This window comes from Eubalaena glacialis, chromosome 10 (genome assembly GCF_028564815.1).
Source record: "Eubalaena glacialis isolate mEubGla1 chromosome 10, mEubGla1.1.hap2.+ XY, whole genome shotgun sequence".
In the NCBI taxonomy this organism is placed as follows: Eukaryota; Metazoa; Chordata; class Mammalia; order Artiodactyla; family Balaenidae; genus Eubalaena; species Eubalaena glacialis.
In genome coordinates, this window is record NC_083725.1 from 78751932 (window position 1) to 78769200 (window position 17269).

At 52.3% G+C, this 17269-nt stretch overlaps 1 protein-coding gene across 8 annotated transcripts in view; it reads left to right on the plus strand.

Annotated features, from left to right (window-relative positions):
- Window positions 1–17269, plus strand: part of BMAL1 (basic helix-loop-helix ARNT like 1) — a 106571-nt gene that overhangs the window by 53805 nt on the left and 35497 nt on the right. For 6 of the 8 annotated variants that reach the window (XM_061203046.1, XM_061203044.1, XM_061203041.1 and 3 more), the window contains one exon: window positions 16913–17041. The exons of 1 other annotated variant lie outside the window; for it this stretch is intronic. The gene's annotated coding sequence lies outside the window, so the exon portion shown is untranslated. Of the gene's footprint in view, window positions 1–16415; window positions 16482–16912; window positions 17042–17269 lie in introns of those variants that run through there. One more of the 8 variants, XM_061203038.1, reaches the window with a different exon arrangement.

Here is a 17269-nt window from a genome sequence, read left to right on the forward strand (position 1 = left end):
CCCACACACCAAGCCTCCTGCTCCCCCTCTACGGATATGTTTGCCTGTTAGAAAACCCTTCTTTATTCTAATCCAAATCTGCCTCTTGGCACTGTTTCCTCACTGACCTAGTTCTGCCCTTTGTAGCAGCACAGAACAAAGGTCCGTAGGCGTGGCGTGACTCCACTCTCTCAGTTTGGAAGTTGTGCTCATGGGCTCCCTGCCTTTCTCTTCCCCACCTTCTTATCTCCCTCCCCAGGGTCCAGTGTCTCCAGTGCCTTCCGCCATCCTTGTGTGACATGGCAGTCCACATTAATATTAATGATTGGCAGCATTCACTGAGTGCTTACCATGGGCCAGGCACTGTTCTAAGCTCCTTATACGACTTATCTTACTACTCACGGTCACCTATGAGGTGGGTACTGTCAGTATCTGCATTTTGCCAATGAGGAACCTGAGGAGCAGAGGTCAGACGTTGTCCAGAATCACACAAGGAAGTGGCAGAGTGAAGACTGAGCCACAGAGCTGTAATATCTCATAATCTTAGCGCTAAAAGTAAGCCTGTGGGGCATTAGATTGGGGCTGGTCCTACTTTGACTTATTTTGCAAGAAATCATTGGAAGGGAGCCTGAGTTGAACCATTTCCTATGAAACCTCCTCAGAATTTGTTTTTGTTGTTGTTTTGTTTTCTTTTTAAAAATTTTTTTTGATTTTTTAATTTATTTACTTTTTGGCCGTGCGGCGTGTGGGATCTTAGTTCCCCAACCAGGGATCGAACCCGCGCCCCCGGCACTGGAAGCACGGAGTCTTGACCACCGGACCGCCAGGGAATTCCCCAGAGTTTGTTTTGACAGAACTGTTGTAGGCCAGAGGCCTTTGCCTTGTCACCGACAAATGGGTTCATCTGAACTCTGCCACGCCTGCAGTGTTCATGATGCAGTGGGTTTAGATCAGGGTGACAAATGTGGGCTCTTAGTATTTTCTTTTCCTGCACGTGAAGTCAGATGCAATAGGTTTCTTGTTCAAAATGCTTCGTCATGATTTTGTGGCCAGAAAGCAGAGGGAGAAAGGTGCCTAAGAATTCTAAGACTAAACCATATCTTCAAGTTCCTAATCCAACGTTCAGTCTCCCAGAACAGCCCCAGCGGTTGTGGAGTAAGAGGGATGCAATGCCCACCTACCCTCCAAAGCTGGGATGGCAGGTGCCGAATACACATTTTCCTGAAATGCATGCATCAGGAAGGGTTTTGGAAGGGCAGGAGAGGGAGGTGGGAAGGGGCGTGTCAGGGCCCGTCTAACCTGGGCTTGAGTGTTGGTCCTGCCCTTCACCAGCTGTGTAACTAAGTGCAAGTCACTTGCAGTCTCTTTGCTCTTCTGTAAGATAGAAATAACAGTACCTTTTCCTAGGGATGTTTTGAGGGTTAAATGAGCAGAGGCAGATGTGCCATGAAGCTGTAGTTGTTGTTTCAAACCATTCCCCACACCTGATGATACCTCAAGGTTTGGTGACCAAGCCCTCGTTCACTGTCCGGCCCTTCCTGCTTCAGTGGCATGGGCCCCAGCCCCTCAGCTGCCGGCCGTCTTGTGAGGCATGGAGTGGGACTATGGAGGCATGGGGTCTTCTGGGGCAGGAACAGTCCCCAAGACCCAGCCTGCAGTCACGTTGGTCATCCTGCCCTGACCCTGGCAGCTCACACCAGGTTCCCCCAAGAGTCCAGGAAAAGGTGATTCATGACTTCATCAAGAGTCTGCTTCCTGTGTTCAGGTGCCCCTGGGCTTTCCTGGTCCAGGCATTGGCCACACTGGCTGAGCCAGAAGGGCTGAGAAACGGACTGAACCATCTTTCTCTTTGTCGGTTGCTTTTCAGATAGCGTGTACCCTGGTTACTATTTCCGAGAGATAAGCAGCAAAGTGAGGGACCTGGTTTCCAAGGTGTGGGCCCAAAACCTGGAGGGAGAGCAGCTTGAAGCAATAGAAAAAGGACTGGATAAAATCTAGTTCTGTAGTTACCTAAAACGGGGTCCTGAGCAGTGTCCTAGCTTCCTGAAACATAGTGTCTCTGTCTGAAAACTGGGGACGCTAATAGAACTAACCCCAAGGTTGGTAGGAGGATTAGATGAGCTCCTGGATGGACATAACAAAAGGCACCTGGCACAATGTCTAGCACTTAATACACATAAATATTATAATAATTCCCTTCCTCCTCTACTGTATACTCTGCTGTTGATTTCCTATATGGCTTTGAGTAAATATCTTAAGCCCTCCTTGACCCTTCTCTTTGTAGAAAATGCAGGTGAACCGTACTACTGGTTCTGAATGGGTACGTAGCGCCCCCTATAGGACATCTCAGGAATGTGTGGGGTGGTTGGGCTGTCACGACATGGGGCACAGGGCTTTCACTGGGGGGCAGCAGGGATGCTGGATGTAACATGTGGAGAATAAAGGATTGTCCAACATCCTACCCAACTTCCTAAAGTTCAGTGGGCATTCATGTAGGTGAGACCCTGTTTATAATGATCTGGGCCTAGAGTCTGACTCCATTTTACATATAAACATAAATAATTTTTGCATGTTTTTAATATATACTGAATTTTCCAGGAACACAACCACCAAGTATATGAGGTTTACCTATTTGTTATAAATAGCTACAAGCATCTCATTATATCTTTCACTATGTCTCTAGAGTAGCTGTGCCCAATCTTTGTGTATTGATGGACATATTATTTTATTTTAACTAACTTTATTTTTTTTCTTCTTTGTATTACAGTCACGTTGTTTTTGAAATTATAAGTGTTGGTAAGGTTATATTATTTACAAATTTTATTTCAAGAGAATGAAAAGAATGTTAAAAATATTTGTATTGAGTCTTTGAAAGTACGAGAGAGAGAGGGAGAGGGAGAGAGAATGTGTGTGTGTATTTTAGCCCATAAATCAGCTGGAGAAATCTTAGGATAGCCTTGAAATAAAAAGAAGTGGTTTCACTTATCTTAGAAATGTCCTTTTACATAAGGATATATAATAGAAGTCAGAATTTAACTGCATCCATTGTCAGAGAAATAAGATGTTTGGATGTTTCCCCTGGCCGTTTTAGAAAATATATAATCTTAAAGAGTCTAAAACATAGTTTTTATTATCTTTTTTCATCTTTGCCATCTCTGTTTTTTTCATCCCTCCCATCTGTATGTATGTATGTATGTATGTATGTATGTATGTATTTATTTTAACATCCATGTGTAGATCTTTACCGAAAGGAAAACCAGTCAGGCTCCTTCCTTTTTTTTTTTTTTAATATTTATTTATTTATTTATGGCTGTGTTGGGTCTTCGTTTCTGTGCGAGGGCTTTCTCTAGTTGCGGCAAGTGGGGGCCACTCTTCATTGCGGTGCGCGGGCCTCTCACTGTCGCGGCCTCTCTTGTTGCGGAGCACAGGCTCCAGACGCGCAGGCTCAGCAATTGTGGCTCACGGGCCTAGTGGCTCCGCGGCATGTGGGATCTTCCTAGACCAGGGCTCGAACCCGTGTCCCCTGCATTGGCAGGCAGATTCTCAACCACTGCGCCACCAGGGAAGCCCCAGGCTCTTTGCTTTTTACCAAGTTTGTTTTTGTTGTTTTGTGGCCTCTGCCTGCACAAATGGATTGTGTGAATTTTGTGAATTACCTATTCATAATCTTTATTTTTCCACTAGGGTGATTGCCTTTTTATTGATTTAAAGCAGGTTTTATTTTTGTTTTGTTCCACTTAATTCAGAAAGGATAATAACTCCTTTACCTGTCACATGTCCAGAGCTTTGGAGTCTGACAGACCTGAGTTTGAATCCTGGCTTTCCCACTCATGCACTGAGGATTTACAGGCAGTTTACTTGACCTCTCTGAGACTTAGTTACTTCTAATTGAGAACTAAATGAAAAAAATACTGCATGGCCCAGAATAAAAGCCCAGTGTGTGGTTTCTGCTGCTACAGTTTTTGTGTTGTTATTTTTGTTGTGATTCCTGCACTGCATATTTTCTCAGAAAAAGTATCTTGAGCTCTACAACTCATGTTGTTTCAGATTCTTAGACATGTAACACCCACTTGCTGTAACCAAGGCTCAGAAAAATGAAACTGAAATCACTGAAAATTTTGTTTATTCCTTGTGTAGGAAGGAGACCAATGAAAGAAAACAAGCTGATTCCGTTTTAGTTAAAAGAGGAACTTGCAGGGTTATTCCTGGGGTCAGGAAACACTCAGATGAACATCTTAGATCTAGGGCCCCGTCAGGAGGCCTTGAGACTCATCACACAATTAAATCATCTCCCTCAAACTGTGCTTGCCAGGGCAGGGAAGTGGACAAGTGCATTTCACAAAGGTTCCCAGTCATTCCGAGTTGAAACAGGAAGGATCATCTAGTTAACTGTTTAATCAGTTTAGCACACCTGCTGTGCCCCCAGCACTCTGGTCGATTCACGGCCTTGTGACCCGTTTGGGCATCCTTGCACTGTAGGCGGGAGGCGGATGGGCGAGAGCCGGCCCTATCCTCTTCCTCCTACTTGGGATGGAGCTTTTGCTTTTCTTTGCTGAGTCTCTGAAGCAACAAAGTATGTACGCAACAAAGTATGTACGGAGTCCTGGCTCTGGAGTTAGGCACATTGCGGTTCTGTCCCTGATTCCTCCATTCCGGCTGTGTGATTTTGGACAAGTTGCTACACCTCTCTGAGCCTCAGTGCCATCTTTTACATGATGGTGATTTTTTACCATCCCCAAAAGGTCATTTTGAGGACCCAGTGAGTTGGGTAAGGGCTAGCACTGTCCTCAGCACGCGGGATACTCAGCCAACAGGAGGTGGGCGCTGCTCCAGGAAGGCGGGAGGTGGGTACGTGGGCTGCAGTGTAGTCGGTGATGCAGACCCCCCACTCGGCACGATCCAGACCAACGGCTCCTGCCCTGCTGGGTGGATGAAAAGAGGCACCTCTTCCTCCAGCTGTCACACGGGGCACGCTGCCTGGCAAGGGGAGCTCGGGTGGGATCTTCACCCCCACTGGCCCCCTGGCCTGGGGGCCTTTGTGTATCTTACAGACCGGCTACGCCCCTCACAGCAGAAAGACATGAAATCCCGCCAGCTGTTCCCTCACAATATATCAATAATCGACAGCTTCTTATCACCCCACCATGGCCACCCAGCCCCAGCTCCTCTTACACCTCACGTCCGTCCATCAGCACAGCCTGCCTGCAAATATATCTAGAATTCTTTTAGCCACTCCTCAGACCAGGCCTGAAGCATATCATCTTTTCCCCAGACTATTGTAGCTGTCTCCTTACTGGCCTTCACTGGTGGTGCTCTCTTTACCCCCCCCCACCATATACACTCATGCACACATGCGCACATGCACACATGCACACACAGCCCCACCACACACACACGCACATGCACACAGAGCCCCCCCGCACACACGCGCACATGCACACAGAGCCCCCCCGCACACGCGCACATGCACACAGAGCCCCCCTGCACACACGCGCACATGCACACAGAGCCCCCCGCACACACGCGCACATGCACACAGAGCCCCCCCGCACACACGCGCACACAGAGCCCCACCGCACACACGCGCACACAGAGCCCCACCGCACACACGCGCACATGCACACAGAGCCCCACCGCACACACGCACACATGCACACAGAGCCCCACCGCACACACGCGCACATGCACACAGAGCCCCCCGCACACGCGCGCACACAGAGCCCCACCGCACACACGTGCACATGCACACAGAGCCCCACCGCCACACGCGCGCACACAGAGCCCCACCGCACACACACGTGCACATGCACACAGAGCCCCACCGCACACACGTGCACATGCACACAGAGCCCCACTGCCACACGCGCGCACACACAGCCCCACCGCACACACGTGCACATGCACACAGAGCCCCACCGCACACACGTGCACATGCACACAGAGCCCCACCGCCACACGCGCGCACACACAGCCCCACCGCACACATGTGCACATGCACACAGAGCCCCACCGCACACACGCACACATGCACACAGAGCCCCACCGCCACACGCGTGCACACAGAGCCCCACCGCACACACATGTGCACATGCACACAGAGCCCCACCGCACACACGTGCACATGCACACAGAGCCCCACCGCACACACGTGCACATGCACACAGAGCCCCACCGCCACACGCGCGCACACACAGCCCCACCGCACACACGTGCACATGCACACAGAGCCCCACCGCACACACGTGCACATGCACACAGAGCCCCACCGCCACACGCGCGCACACAGAGCCCCACCGCACACACATGTGCACATGCACACAGAGCCCCACCGCACACACGCACACATGCACACAGAGCCCCACCGCCACACGCGCGCACACAGAGCCCCACCGCACACACATGTGCACATGCACACAGAGCCCCACCGCACACACGCGCACATGCACACAGAGCCCCACCGCACACACGCGCACATGCACACAGAGCCCCACCGGCACACGCGCGCACACAGAGCCCCACCGCACACACATGTGCACATGCACACAGAGCCCCACCGCACACACGCGCACATGCACACAGAGCCCCCCCGCACACACGCGCACACAGAGCCCCACCGCACACACGCGCACACGCACACAGAGCCCCACCGCACACACGCACACACGCACACAGAGCCCCACCGCACACACGCGCACATGCACACAGAGCCCCCCGCACACACGCGCGCACACAGAGCCCCACCGCACACACGTGCACATGCACACAGAGCCCCACCGCCACACGCGCGCACACACAGCCCCACCGCACACACGTGCACATGCACACAGAGCCCCACCGCACACACGCACACATGCACACAGAGCCCCACCGCCACACGCGCGCACACACAGCCCCACCGCACACACGTGCACATGCACACAGAGCCCCACCGCACACACGCACACATGCACACAGAGCCCCACCGCCACACGCGCACACACAGAGCCCCACCGCACACACATGTGCACATGCACACAGAGCCCCACCGCACACACGCGCACATGCACACAGAGCCCCACCGCACACACGCGCACATGCACACAGAGCCCCACCGGCACACGCGCGCACACAGAGCCCCACCGCACACACATGCACAGACCCCCGACAGGATCCACCCTCCTCACGGTTTCTTCTCAACACTGCAGCCAGACTTAAATCCCACGTGGGATCATGTCATCGCCATTTCACTCAGGGTCAAAGCCAAGGTCCTTACAGAGGTCTGCCCGGCACCCTGTGGCCTCCACCACAGCCCCTTGCCCTGGCTCTTCTCGCCTGCAGCACTCCTTTCCCCACCCCCATCTCCCCCACAGTTCGACCTACCTCCCCAGTGTGCCTCCTGCCTCATCTCCGACTTTCTCCCCGGCACTTCCCACCTCCCAGAATCATTCAGCCTTTATCCCTTTTCTTGCCTTGGTCACCGGAATGTATGCCAGACGAGGAGAAGTCTCCTTGTCCCCTGCCCCAGCCGTGCCGCAGAGAACAGTGCCTGGCACTTGGGGGCTCTCAGTAAATGTCTGTTGAAAGATAATGAATCATCATGGGACAGCACACTCCTAGTGTCTTCATTATGACAAAATCGTCCCGAATTGAAATTTGACTGCCACAGGCAATTTGTGGTGGAAGTTTACTCAAATTACCAATTCTTTCACTGTAGAAATTACGTGGCATATATGGATGCTTAGTAAGTTCTTTTGGATGCATTGCTTTGGGTCTTTGGGGCCGTGGTAGCCCTCTGAGGCCTCCTTACCCGTCAGCCAAATCCTGTGGTGGGTGGGACCGTGCCCCTGACCCTTCTTAGCCGGGTGTTTCCCCCCAGAGTCCCCCGTGCAGCCCAGCCCTGGGCGACGCTGTCAGCCACTGGCTTCCCCTTCTCCTGCGGTCTCCATCTCTGTAGGGAAATCGTCGTCCTTTGCTTTCGCCATCTCATCTTCCTGGGTCACTCTAACGTTTTGTTATTATCACCTGTTGATCTAACTTTCTCATTATCCTCTTCCCAGCTTTCCGTAGGAGTTATTTCTCTAATTTTAGTTTCATTGACTGTCAAACGAAGAGGTTGGACTTCTTAAAGTAGCACCTCCCTCTCAAATCTGAGGAGCCCTCAGTGCTTCCAGCTGCGAGACGCGGGCCTCTGGCATGTTCTCTAGCCCCTCCCAGGTCCCTCTCCGGGCCTTTCCCCCGTCACTCGTCAGCTGCCTCCCACTCCCAGAGCTCACTCTCCACTTGCCAGGCACTCCCTGCCGCCCCAGGTGCTCCGGCTCCCACCGTTTTTGAGCCCCTTCACCCCAGACATGTGGTCTGAGTTCGCTTCCTGTGACCTCCGTGCTTACCTCCCCCAGCCTTCTTCTCCTTGTCTCACCTCACAGCTCATCCATTTCAGTAACCGCGCTGAACCCGACGGGCATCCCAAGTGCTTTTCATGTACTGACCTCATTCAGTCTTGAGGAGGAATCCTCCCCCTGTTACAGGTGAGGAGACTGCAGCTCCCAGGGGTCACGGAACTGGCCCAGGACACAGCTAGTAAGTGGCAGAGCTGAACCCAGGCTGTCTGGCTCCAGAGGGCTGACCACCGCCCCGTCCTACCTCTCTTCACACCCACATCATCCCCTCACCCTTTCGTCCATGCCCCGCCTGCCCCGCCTGCCAGGGCAGAACCCTGGCTCTTCCTCTGCTCCTGCCGGGGGAGGTGCGGGCGGGTCACAGGCCTGGATAAGCCCCCGGTGCACGGCCTTGCCCACCCTTGCTCTGCACCGCTTCCCGGCCTGTCCTCAGGTCCCTTCCCACTTTGCAGTCGGCCTTGCTCCCCATCACGGCAGAAAGGCGAAGGCTGTTCCATCTCTTTTCACCACTGCTCGATGTTCTTCCCATTTTCTGTCCTTCTCTCTCCCTTCCCCACATTCTCGAAGGAGGCACATCCCTTTTCCTCTCCGAGTCTCAACCCCGATCGGGTCCACCCCCTGCTGCCTGTCCCAGCCGGCCTCCATCCACAGCCCTACCCCGAAACTCATAGCACCTTTTGGGCTGCCCCATCTTTGACTCTGCTCCCCCTCACACCAGCATCCTTCTCTTTACCGCCAATAACAGCAGTGCATCCTTCTGTTTCCTTTAGAACAAGATGCAGATGTTTTCTAGGACTTTCTTCAACTTCAGGCAGCAGGTGTTTTGGTGGAAAGAGCGTTCTCCCCCTGAGTCTTTAGGGCCAAGCTCTATTCTCTTATCCTGTAGCTTTAAAAAAAGAAGGGGGGAAAAAAAGAAGAAAAAAAACCCCCAACAACCTGGAGGCAGGCTGATGTGTCTCTGGTTAATGTGTGTGACTCATTGATCCCTCCTGATGATCATCCCTGTACCCTCATCAAATGCAGGGGTGTGTCAAGGCTGAGGGTCAGGAGGAGAGCTTGGCCCTCGGGAGGTGGCCTCCCAAAGCAGCCAGGATGTGACAGGTACAGAGCACACCCTGCCTCCCCGGCACTGGGGTGCCGAGGAGAACAAGGCCTGCATCCTCCGGGGAGGCAGCACATGTGAACCCCCCTGGCAGCTTCAGATTCCACTGTGGTCCTCCAGGCAATGCAGAGAAACCCTGGGTCTAGGCTGGCGGGTGGGCTGAATGCATGTGGGTGCTGAGAGGCAGAGGGCAGCACGGAGCAGAGGGCAGGCACTGGGCAGAGGAAGCGGCCAGGGACCACTCATGGGGCAAAGTGGGACAGGGTCCTCAGACCCTCGGCTTTTCTCAGAGGAGCCAAGAGGCTGACAAAACCATGCCGACCACCTTCTGGCAAGGAAATAGGCAGGGAAGGAGGGAAAGCAGGATCACTGCATCCTGAATGATTCTGCAGAGCAAGGTTCCCCTTAATGTGCCCCATCCAACCTTTGTCCACTAGATGTTAGGTGAAGAAAAACGTGTGGACCAGCATCTGTGGGGAGGTGGAGACCCCGCTGCTCCTGGACCTTCGCCCTCTGCAGGGCCCTGTTTAAGGTTCCGAGAAGCCCTGCAGAGGAGAAACCCAGCATTTAACCCAGAATTCCCCATGCTTCTTTGGCCATTGATTTCTTCCCCCCATGTAACATCATTAAAGTTTCGTGGGGTTGGTATTCAGTGAGAGATCTTTGGGAAGTGCTGGTGTGAAGAATTTCATACCAGCATACTCTGGAATGTGCCCATTTTTTATTTTGCATGGAGGCCATGCCACATAGTGGAAAGGCTATGGGCTTTAGATAGGACTGACCTGGGTTTAAATCTACCTTCCTATAAAATCCCTGGCCTTGGTCAAGTTACCTAACCTCTCTGAAACTTAGTTTCCTCATTTTTAAAATGGGAGAGATGACATCAGCCATCTAATAGAGCTTTTGTGATGGTTAAATGACAAAATAATAATAGTTAACACGTATAGAGGGTTTATTATGTGCCAGATACCACTTTAAGCACCTTCTGCATCTCCTTTCTCCACCACAGGTCTGAGGTAGGTAATGTTATCATCTGTATCTCCCAGGTCAGGAGACCCTGACACGCAAAGTTAAGGGCCGTGTATATGTTGGAACTGAGATTTGCACCCCAGACACTAATACCTGGTAGAGTCGGGATTTGAAACCTGACCATCACTTCTCAGCAGAGAGCATGCTCCTGACCACTGTGTTCTAAAGGACCCGGTGCATTAAAAGCAATAAGGAATATCAGTTCCCTTTTCAGGTGATTCATGGATATTTAAAGGGGGATCGGACATTCCTGAGACTCCAAGTCATTCTGCAGTCTTTTTTATCAAACGTGCTAAAGGAAAAATCTGGACCTGCTTGTCCACTCATTGTTTTCTGCACATAAAATAAAAATTCTCCTTCAGCCCGTGTCCAGAAAGTTATGACCCTGCTTTATGACCTCTCTGCTTTGCCTCCGTATCATGATCCGCCTCAATTTGGGCAGCTGCTCAGCCGTCGGCTGGAATTGGGCCACTTCCCACACAGGTGCCATCAGTGGTCCATGCATCCCCATCCAGGACCAAGAGTCCTCCCAGAAAGCACAGTGGGGCTGTAGCTTGTTCCTCAGGTTGTTCTCCTTCCTGTACTTCAGTGACAGACTTGGCAAAGGTCTAAGAAGGTGTCCCTTTTATCACTCATTCAACAAACATTTACTGAGTTCCTTTGCTGGGCTAGGTGCATGCTCTGTATTGTGCCTCTTAAGTAGATCTCAGAATCTTCCTAACAGCCTTCAGTAGCCCTCCAAGACTGGAATGCTGTAGACTCTCCTCCATCAGTGGTGTTGGGGCCCTTTTCCACATAGACCAGCCTTGTTGTTGTTTTTTTTTTAAACTTATTTATTTGATTTATTTTTGGCTGTGTTGGGTCTTCGTTGCTGTACATGGGCTTTCTCTAGTTGTGGTGAGCGGGGGCTACCCCTCGCTGCAGTACACGGGCTTCTCATTGCAGTGGCCTCTCTTGTTGTGGAGCACAGGCTCTAGGCGCGTGGGCTCAGTAGTTGCGGTGCATGGGTTCTAGAGCGCAGGCTCAGTAGTCGTGGCCCACGGGCTTAGTGCTCTGCCGCATGTGGGATCTTCCCGGACCAGCAGTTGAACCCCTGTTCCCTGCATTGGCAGACGGATTCCCAACCACTGTGCCACCAGGGAAGTCCGACCAGCCTTGTTTTGATTCACAAACTACTCCAGGGTCCCCAACCCCTGCCTCTTGTGAGACCCTCTCAATAGGCTCTCTAAGCCCCATCGTTCCAAATGCAAGCTCCTTGATTTTTGTTTGATTTCAGGATTCCCAAGCATCTAGAGCTTCCAGCAGGACTGGGTACACAAGTGCCACAAACGGGGTTCTCCACAGGCCCCTGACAGCCGCTGCACATGAGCTCTCCTCTGCTCACAACATCATTCTAACTGTCCAGTCCACCAGGCAAACCTGGTTCAAGTCTCCCCTCCTCCCTGGTCCCTTCTCCTTCCATTACCCCACACACACCGGCAAGTAAGCTGATCATTTTCTCCTCTGTTCTGCTCCTGTACCTCACATATGCCCCACAGCTGGGGGAAAAAAGGCATTTCTTCCTCAAGATACTTGACTGCCACCTGCTGGAAATTTGTAGTAATGGCTCCACAAATCTCTGCCACTTAACAGAGGTGCAGGTACGCTGGCGTTGGGCAGTGCACTGCTTGCACAACTGCAGGCACGGCCCTGCCTATTGCAGTGATCAGGATTGAGGGGATCTTAAACATACCCCCCTGTGTCCCCAGTGTCCTGGCTTCCACTAGGGCTAAAGAAATGCTTGCTGATTGATCGTGGTGCAAATCCCTGTTACCTTAGGGTCGAGGCACCTGGTCTCGCGGGTGAATGTTCTCTGAATCCGTCTGTTGCAAAGCGAGGCAGCCAAACTCCCCACAAACTTTCAGAGTAACCAGAGGATCAGGGGGACTTGCAGAGGGGACAGGGACCCTTCAGTCTCTCACCTCTGCTCAAAGGCCACCACCATCTGAACAGACCAGAGCAACTCCACATTCATCCCCTCATTAAACCTTGAGTTGAGAATGTGGAGAATGGAACCGGGGCCAGCTGCCCTGCTCCTCTGCATGGGGAAAGGACAGTACTTTGGAGCAGATGCTGTGTCCAGGGCCAGCACCTTGAAGGTGGTGGGGATGCAGAGGTGGCCACACAGGGGTCCTTGCGGGCAGCTAGGGGTTTTGTGGCGAAGTAGATCGGTGAGCATGTAGCTACTAGACACGGGTAAGCAAGGGTGTTGATTCACTATCGTCCATATTTTCCTAAGCTGTGCCCTTTTATTAAACATCATCAAAAGCCAATACCCCAGTGACGTCCTGGGGCTTCACAAAGTGGTCTCAGTAGAGCTCCATCCAGCTGTTACACCTGCAGGCGGGGGCAGGAGGGGAAACATGCTTTTACCAGGGTCCCATTTTATAAAGGGAGAAGCCCTCTGTCCTTTCACAAAGCTTGTTTCCCCAGAGCCAGAGCCATTCGGCACAGCATTGCTCAGGTCACATAGAAAGAGTCTCCCGGGGACTTCCCTGGCGGTCCAGTGGTTAGGACTCGGTGCTTTCACTGCCGGGGCCCAGGTTCAATCCCTGGTCGGGGAACTAAGATCCTGCAAGCCGCGTGGAGTGGCCAAAAAAAAAAAAAAGTCTCTTGGACAGATACCTCTCCCTGCTAACCCTAATAAAGTAAGAGGGCTGAGCATTTTCCTCTCTGCCCTGGCTTCCAGGAAGCCCAGAGACAACTTCTTACTTCAGTTTCTGTAGCTTTCCTGAACCAGGATTGCTTCTCCTCACATTTCCCTGATTCCTTCCCCAGGAGTGCTTGTTTTTGGGGTATTTGTATTTTCCTTTGTAGGGGTGGCTTTGGGGGCAGGATGGGCAGTGGTGTGGCAGAAGAAAGAAGAACTACCAGTGAGCCAGACACAGGTGGGTTTCAGTCCCCACTTGCTAAGCAAGATGTCTTTGCCTCTTCAGTGCTTGGTTCCTTACCTGGAAATTTGGGATAATGACCATAATTAACAGATAGGTTACTGTGAAGATTAAACTCCACCAGTGTGACCGCCACTGTTCCCGCTCGCTCCTTCCAGGCCAGGCTTGGTCTGTGGCTCCAGGATCAGAGTCTATTTCCTTCTTCCTGCCTGTGTCAGTCGGCTTACGATGAGTGATACAGCGGGGAGAACTAGGGGACCAAGGGGTTTCCGGGGATGCAGGACTTTCAGTGCTAAATCAGGAAGGTCAGAGGCAAACAGAAGAGCCAGTCACCCTGGTATTAAACAACCTCAACATCTCAGGGGCTTACAGTGGCCAAGGTTTACTTCTTGTTCATGCTGCATCCATACAGGGTCTTGGCTAAAGGAGGAGCCTCTATCCAGGAATCGCTGGTCTCGGCACAAACAAGGGGGCACCCGGTAAAGGTCAGTTTGAAGGTTGCCACTGTCCCTTCCGCTCACATTCATCCATCAGGGCGAGTCACTTGGCCAGGCCTGACATGAGGCAGCCTGCCGACTTCCCACACAGAGGAGCAGCTAATGGTGGGAAACTTGGTACAATCCACACGCTCCCCTTTCTCTACTTGTCATTCTGGGGTGCTGGGGCAGGGAGGAGGGAAGCCCAGAGATGCCTGGTCCACAACTGGAGGGCACCCTGTGGCCATCTTCCTGTGGATGGTGTGTGTGGGTTTCTTTAGGGGCGCTTCAGCCTTGCCCCACTCTGCTCCGAGTACCAGCTGTCTCCTTTTGGCACCTAATAGTGGCTGACACGCTCACCTCTTCTAGCACCCTTGCTCCTTTGTGTGGAGCCCCAGAGAATCTTCTCCCTATGCTCCGAGGAGCACAAGGGGACTGAGGTGGGACAGAGGGTGCCCCCAAGCTCTTGCCAGGTACACGTCCCAGGCCCCTTCATGCCTGGCTTTCTCTGGGCACCCAGAGAGCCTCCCTCCCACCTTCGGAAATCTCTAGGTCAGAAGTGGGCACACGTGTGACCCCTGACTCCAGGACCGTGGCCAGGCTCTCCCAAGAGCGTCCTCGCTGTGTGTCACTTGGCTGGCAGCACCAGGGCCAGCCCTGAGCCCCCACTCAGCAAGGGTCCCTCTCCCAGGTACCTTTGGCCTCTTGGAGCCCCCTCTCTTGGCTCAAATCTCTTCTGGAAGCAGTTAGCACAGAAGACGTTTTTTGTCCCTTTTCTTTCATTGTTCCATTTATTGTCTTACATCTAAGAACACCTTCCTGGAGAGAAAACAGTTTTCCAAAAAATAATTGTCACAGCTGATTCAGCTTCCTTACCTTGTCCAAGCATATAAGAAACATGGTTTTTGTTTTGCAAAATACAGTGCCAAAAATCTATGTTAGCATTTATTATTTCTATAAAGTAAACATGAGTGCTGGAAAAAATGATCAAAATAAGAAATTTCGTATGGAGTTTGGTACTGAGAACCTTTATCTAAATTTCAGGGAACTGGGGGAAAGAAAATGCAAGGCATGGCGCTGGGAGATGTGGAGCCTTGAGATCCGGGCGCAGCTGGCGGGGCGGGGCGGGGCGGGGCGGGGCGGGGCCGGGCGGGGTCTAGGCGGAGAGACCGCAGCGGGCGAGGGGAAGGGGCGGAGCAGCAGGGGAGAGCTGGAAGCTTCTCTGAGGGTACACCTGAGGGCACTTGAAAGCACGCAGGAGTTCACTCGGTGACCGAGTGGGTAAAGGGAGCCACGCCTGTAAAACAAAGTGGGCACAGCTGACGCCTCGTGCTCTCGGTTGCGTGCGCTTGGGAACTTGAGTATTTCAGCAGCCTGGCGTCTTGGGTAGCAGATGAGCTGTCGGGCTGGAGAGCGAGCGAGTCCGTTGCGGAGGCCTGGTGTATCCTGCTAGGGGGGTTTGGGGTTCTATCTGGAAGGCTTGGGGAGAGCAGTGAAGCCCCTGAAGTGTTTTAAGCAAGGGGGTGGCCTACCTCTGACCACAGTGAGGAAGGGGCGAGACTGGAGAGGTGAGCAGCCTGGATGGAGGCGATGAATAGAGGTTGGATGAAGTGGCTGGACCCACCCATCCAAGGGCCAAGTGTGGGCTCTGGGCTGTTAGAAGGAGAAGGGAGGTCGCCCGGGGTGGATCCTGGGTTGCGAATTTGGGGGCTGGCAGGATAGTGTGGGACCTGGATGGGGAATCAGATTTAGATGGGGTCGTGTGTGGTGAGCCTCCCCCAAGCAGCCCTGCCCTGGGGACTTTGCATCCCTGCTGCTTATCCCTCGAGGCTTAGGGACTGGGAGTCCAGAATTCCTGGTCACATCGTTTGCACTTGCCCAGACAGTGTTACCTGTGTCAGACAGTGAGGGTTTCTGAACCAGACTGCAAGGAAGAATAAATCGGGAGGACACAGTCCGTTCTATCCCTGGATATTCATTTGAAGACCTTTATAATGATCAAGACAAAAGCAGGTCATTGAAGATGCAAGAATTAGCCAGCGGAATGTGAAGCGCCAGAATTTGTGCTTCAGGAAGGTCAGGAAGGCCCCATTTAAAATCTGTCTTTCCATCTCAAGGTGGAGCAGGTAGGGAGTAGTGGGGCAGGTGCAGCCCATTTCTTCCTTCAGAGCCTGTTCCTTCCGCAGGGGTCGCAGGGCCAGAGAGGAGACCCCTGTATCCTGCCAGCAGGAGCTGGGCAGGGCAGCAAACTCTCCCCCCCCCCCCCACCGCTTTAATTTAACATGAGCAGCTTTTCAGAACTGATTTCTCTACCACATGTACTTGAGTTCAGGGACATTTTCTTTCAGCGTCTTAGCTCACTCCCAGCAGTTTCAGGTATTGGCCCTGCTGGCATTTTGTCTTGGCTTAATGTTTCCTGAAGACTTGTTTTCTGTGGTTCCTCGTTGTGTGCATTTAGGTAACTCACCTGGCTGGAGAGGGAGTTGAGTGGTGTCGTTATTGGCAGGTGTAGCTCCCGGAGCCCCACTGCTCTCCTGCTATGTGACCTCGGCTGGTTTCTTCACCTCTCTCTGCCTCGATCTTCTTCTCGGTAAAATGTGGAAACAACAGTATTTACCTCAGAGTTATTTTCAGGTCTGAGTGAGTTAATCTACATGGTGCAGTAAGAACAGCACCTGACGCCAAGTACACGCTCAGTCACTGTTCACTGTTATTATTGCTTGACCCAGCAGGAGAAATGAAAAATATAATTATCTTCTTCCTCTTAAGGCCGTGTCCAAGAATTTACGTTTAGTAATTTAAAAGGCATTGTTTTTCACAGAAATTATCTCCTGGCAGACTTCCTCATGTGTTTGCAGTTGAGTTTAACAGGCAGTTGAAGGACGGGACGGTCAGCTCAGCGTTGCTCCCTGTAATCAGGAGTCATGAGCGAGTTCCCCATCTTCCTCAGCTGCTATGAGACTTTTCATTTACTCCAAAGTGACCTGTCTGGGATTTCTTCTCCTGTGGGCCCCACTGTAGGTTTCTGGAAGAAGTTGACTGCCTGAAAGGAAGCGACAAAACATGAAAATTGCTTTGAGGTGACCAACAAGTCCAGTGGCCCCTTGCTTCTCCCAAGGTGGATCTGGGCTTTAAGAACCGTAACTTCAGGTAACAATCCTATCCCACCCACCCCTGCCTAGAGTGACTATCATTGGCAGCTCCGATGGTAGTCCTTCCCTCAGGAAGTGTGGTTTCTTCCAGGAGCCCTAGAACTTGAAATTTTCCACCTCATGCAAATGTATGGCTGTTCAAAAAGAGGAGCGGGGGCTAGAGGGGGCACCACAGGTCTGACACGTGACCCAAAGGGTCACCGAGACCCTGAGGTCTGTGCTCACT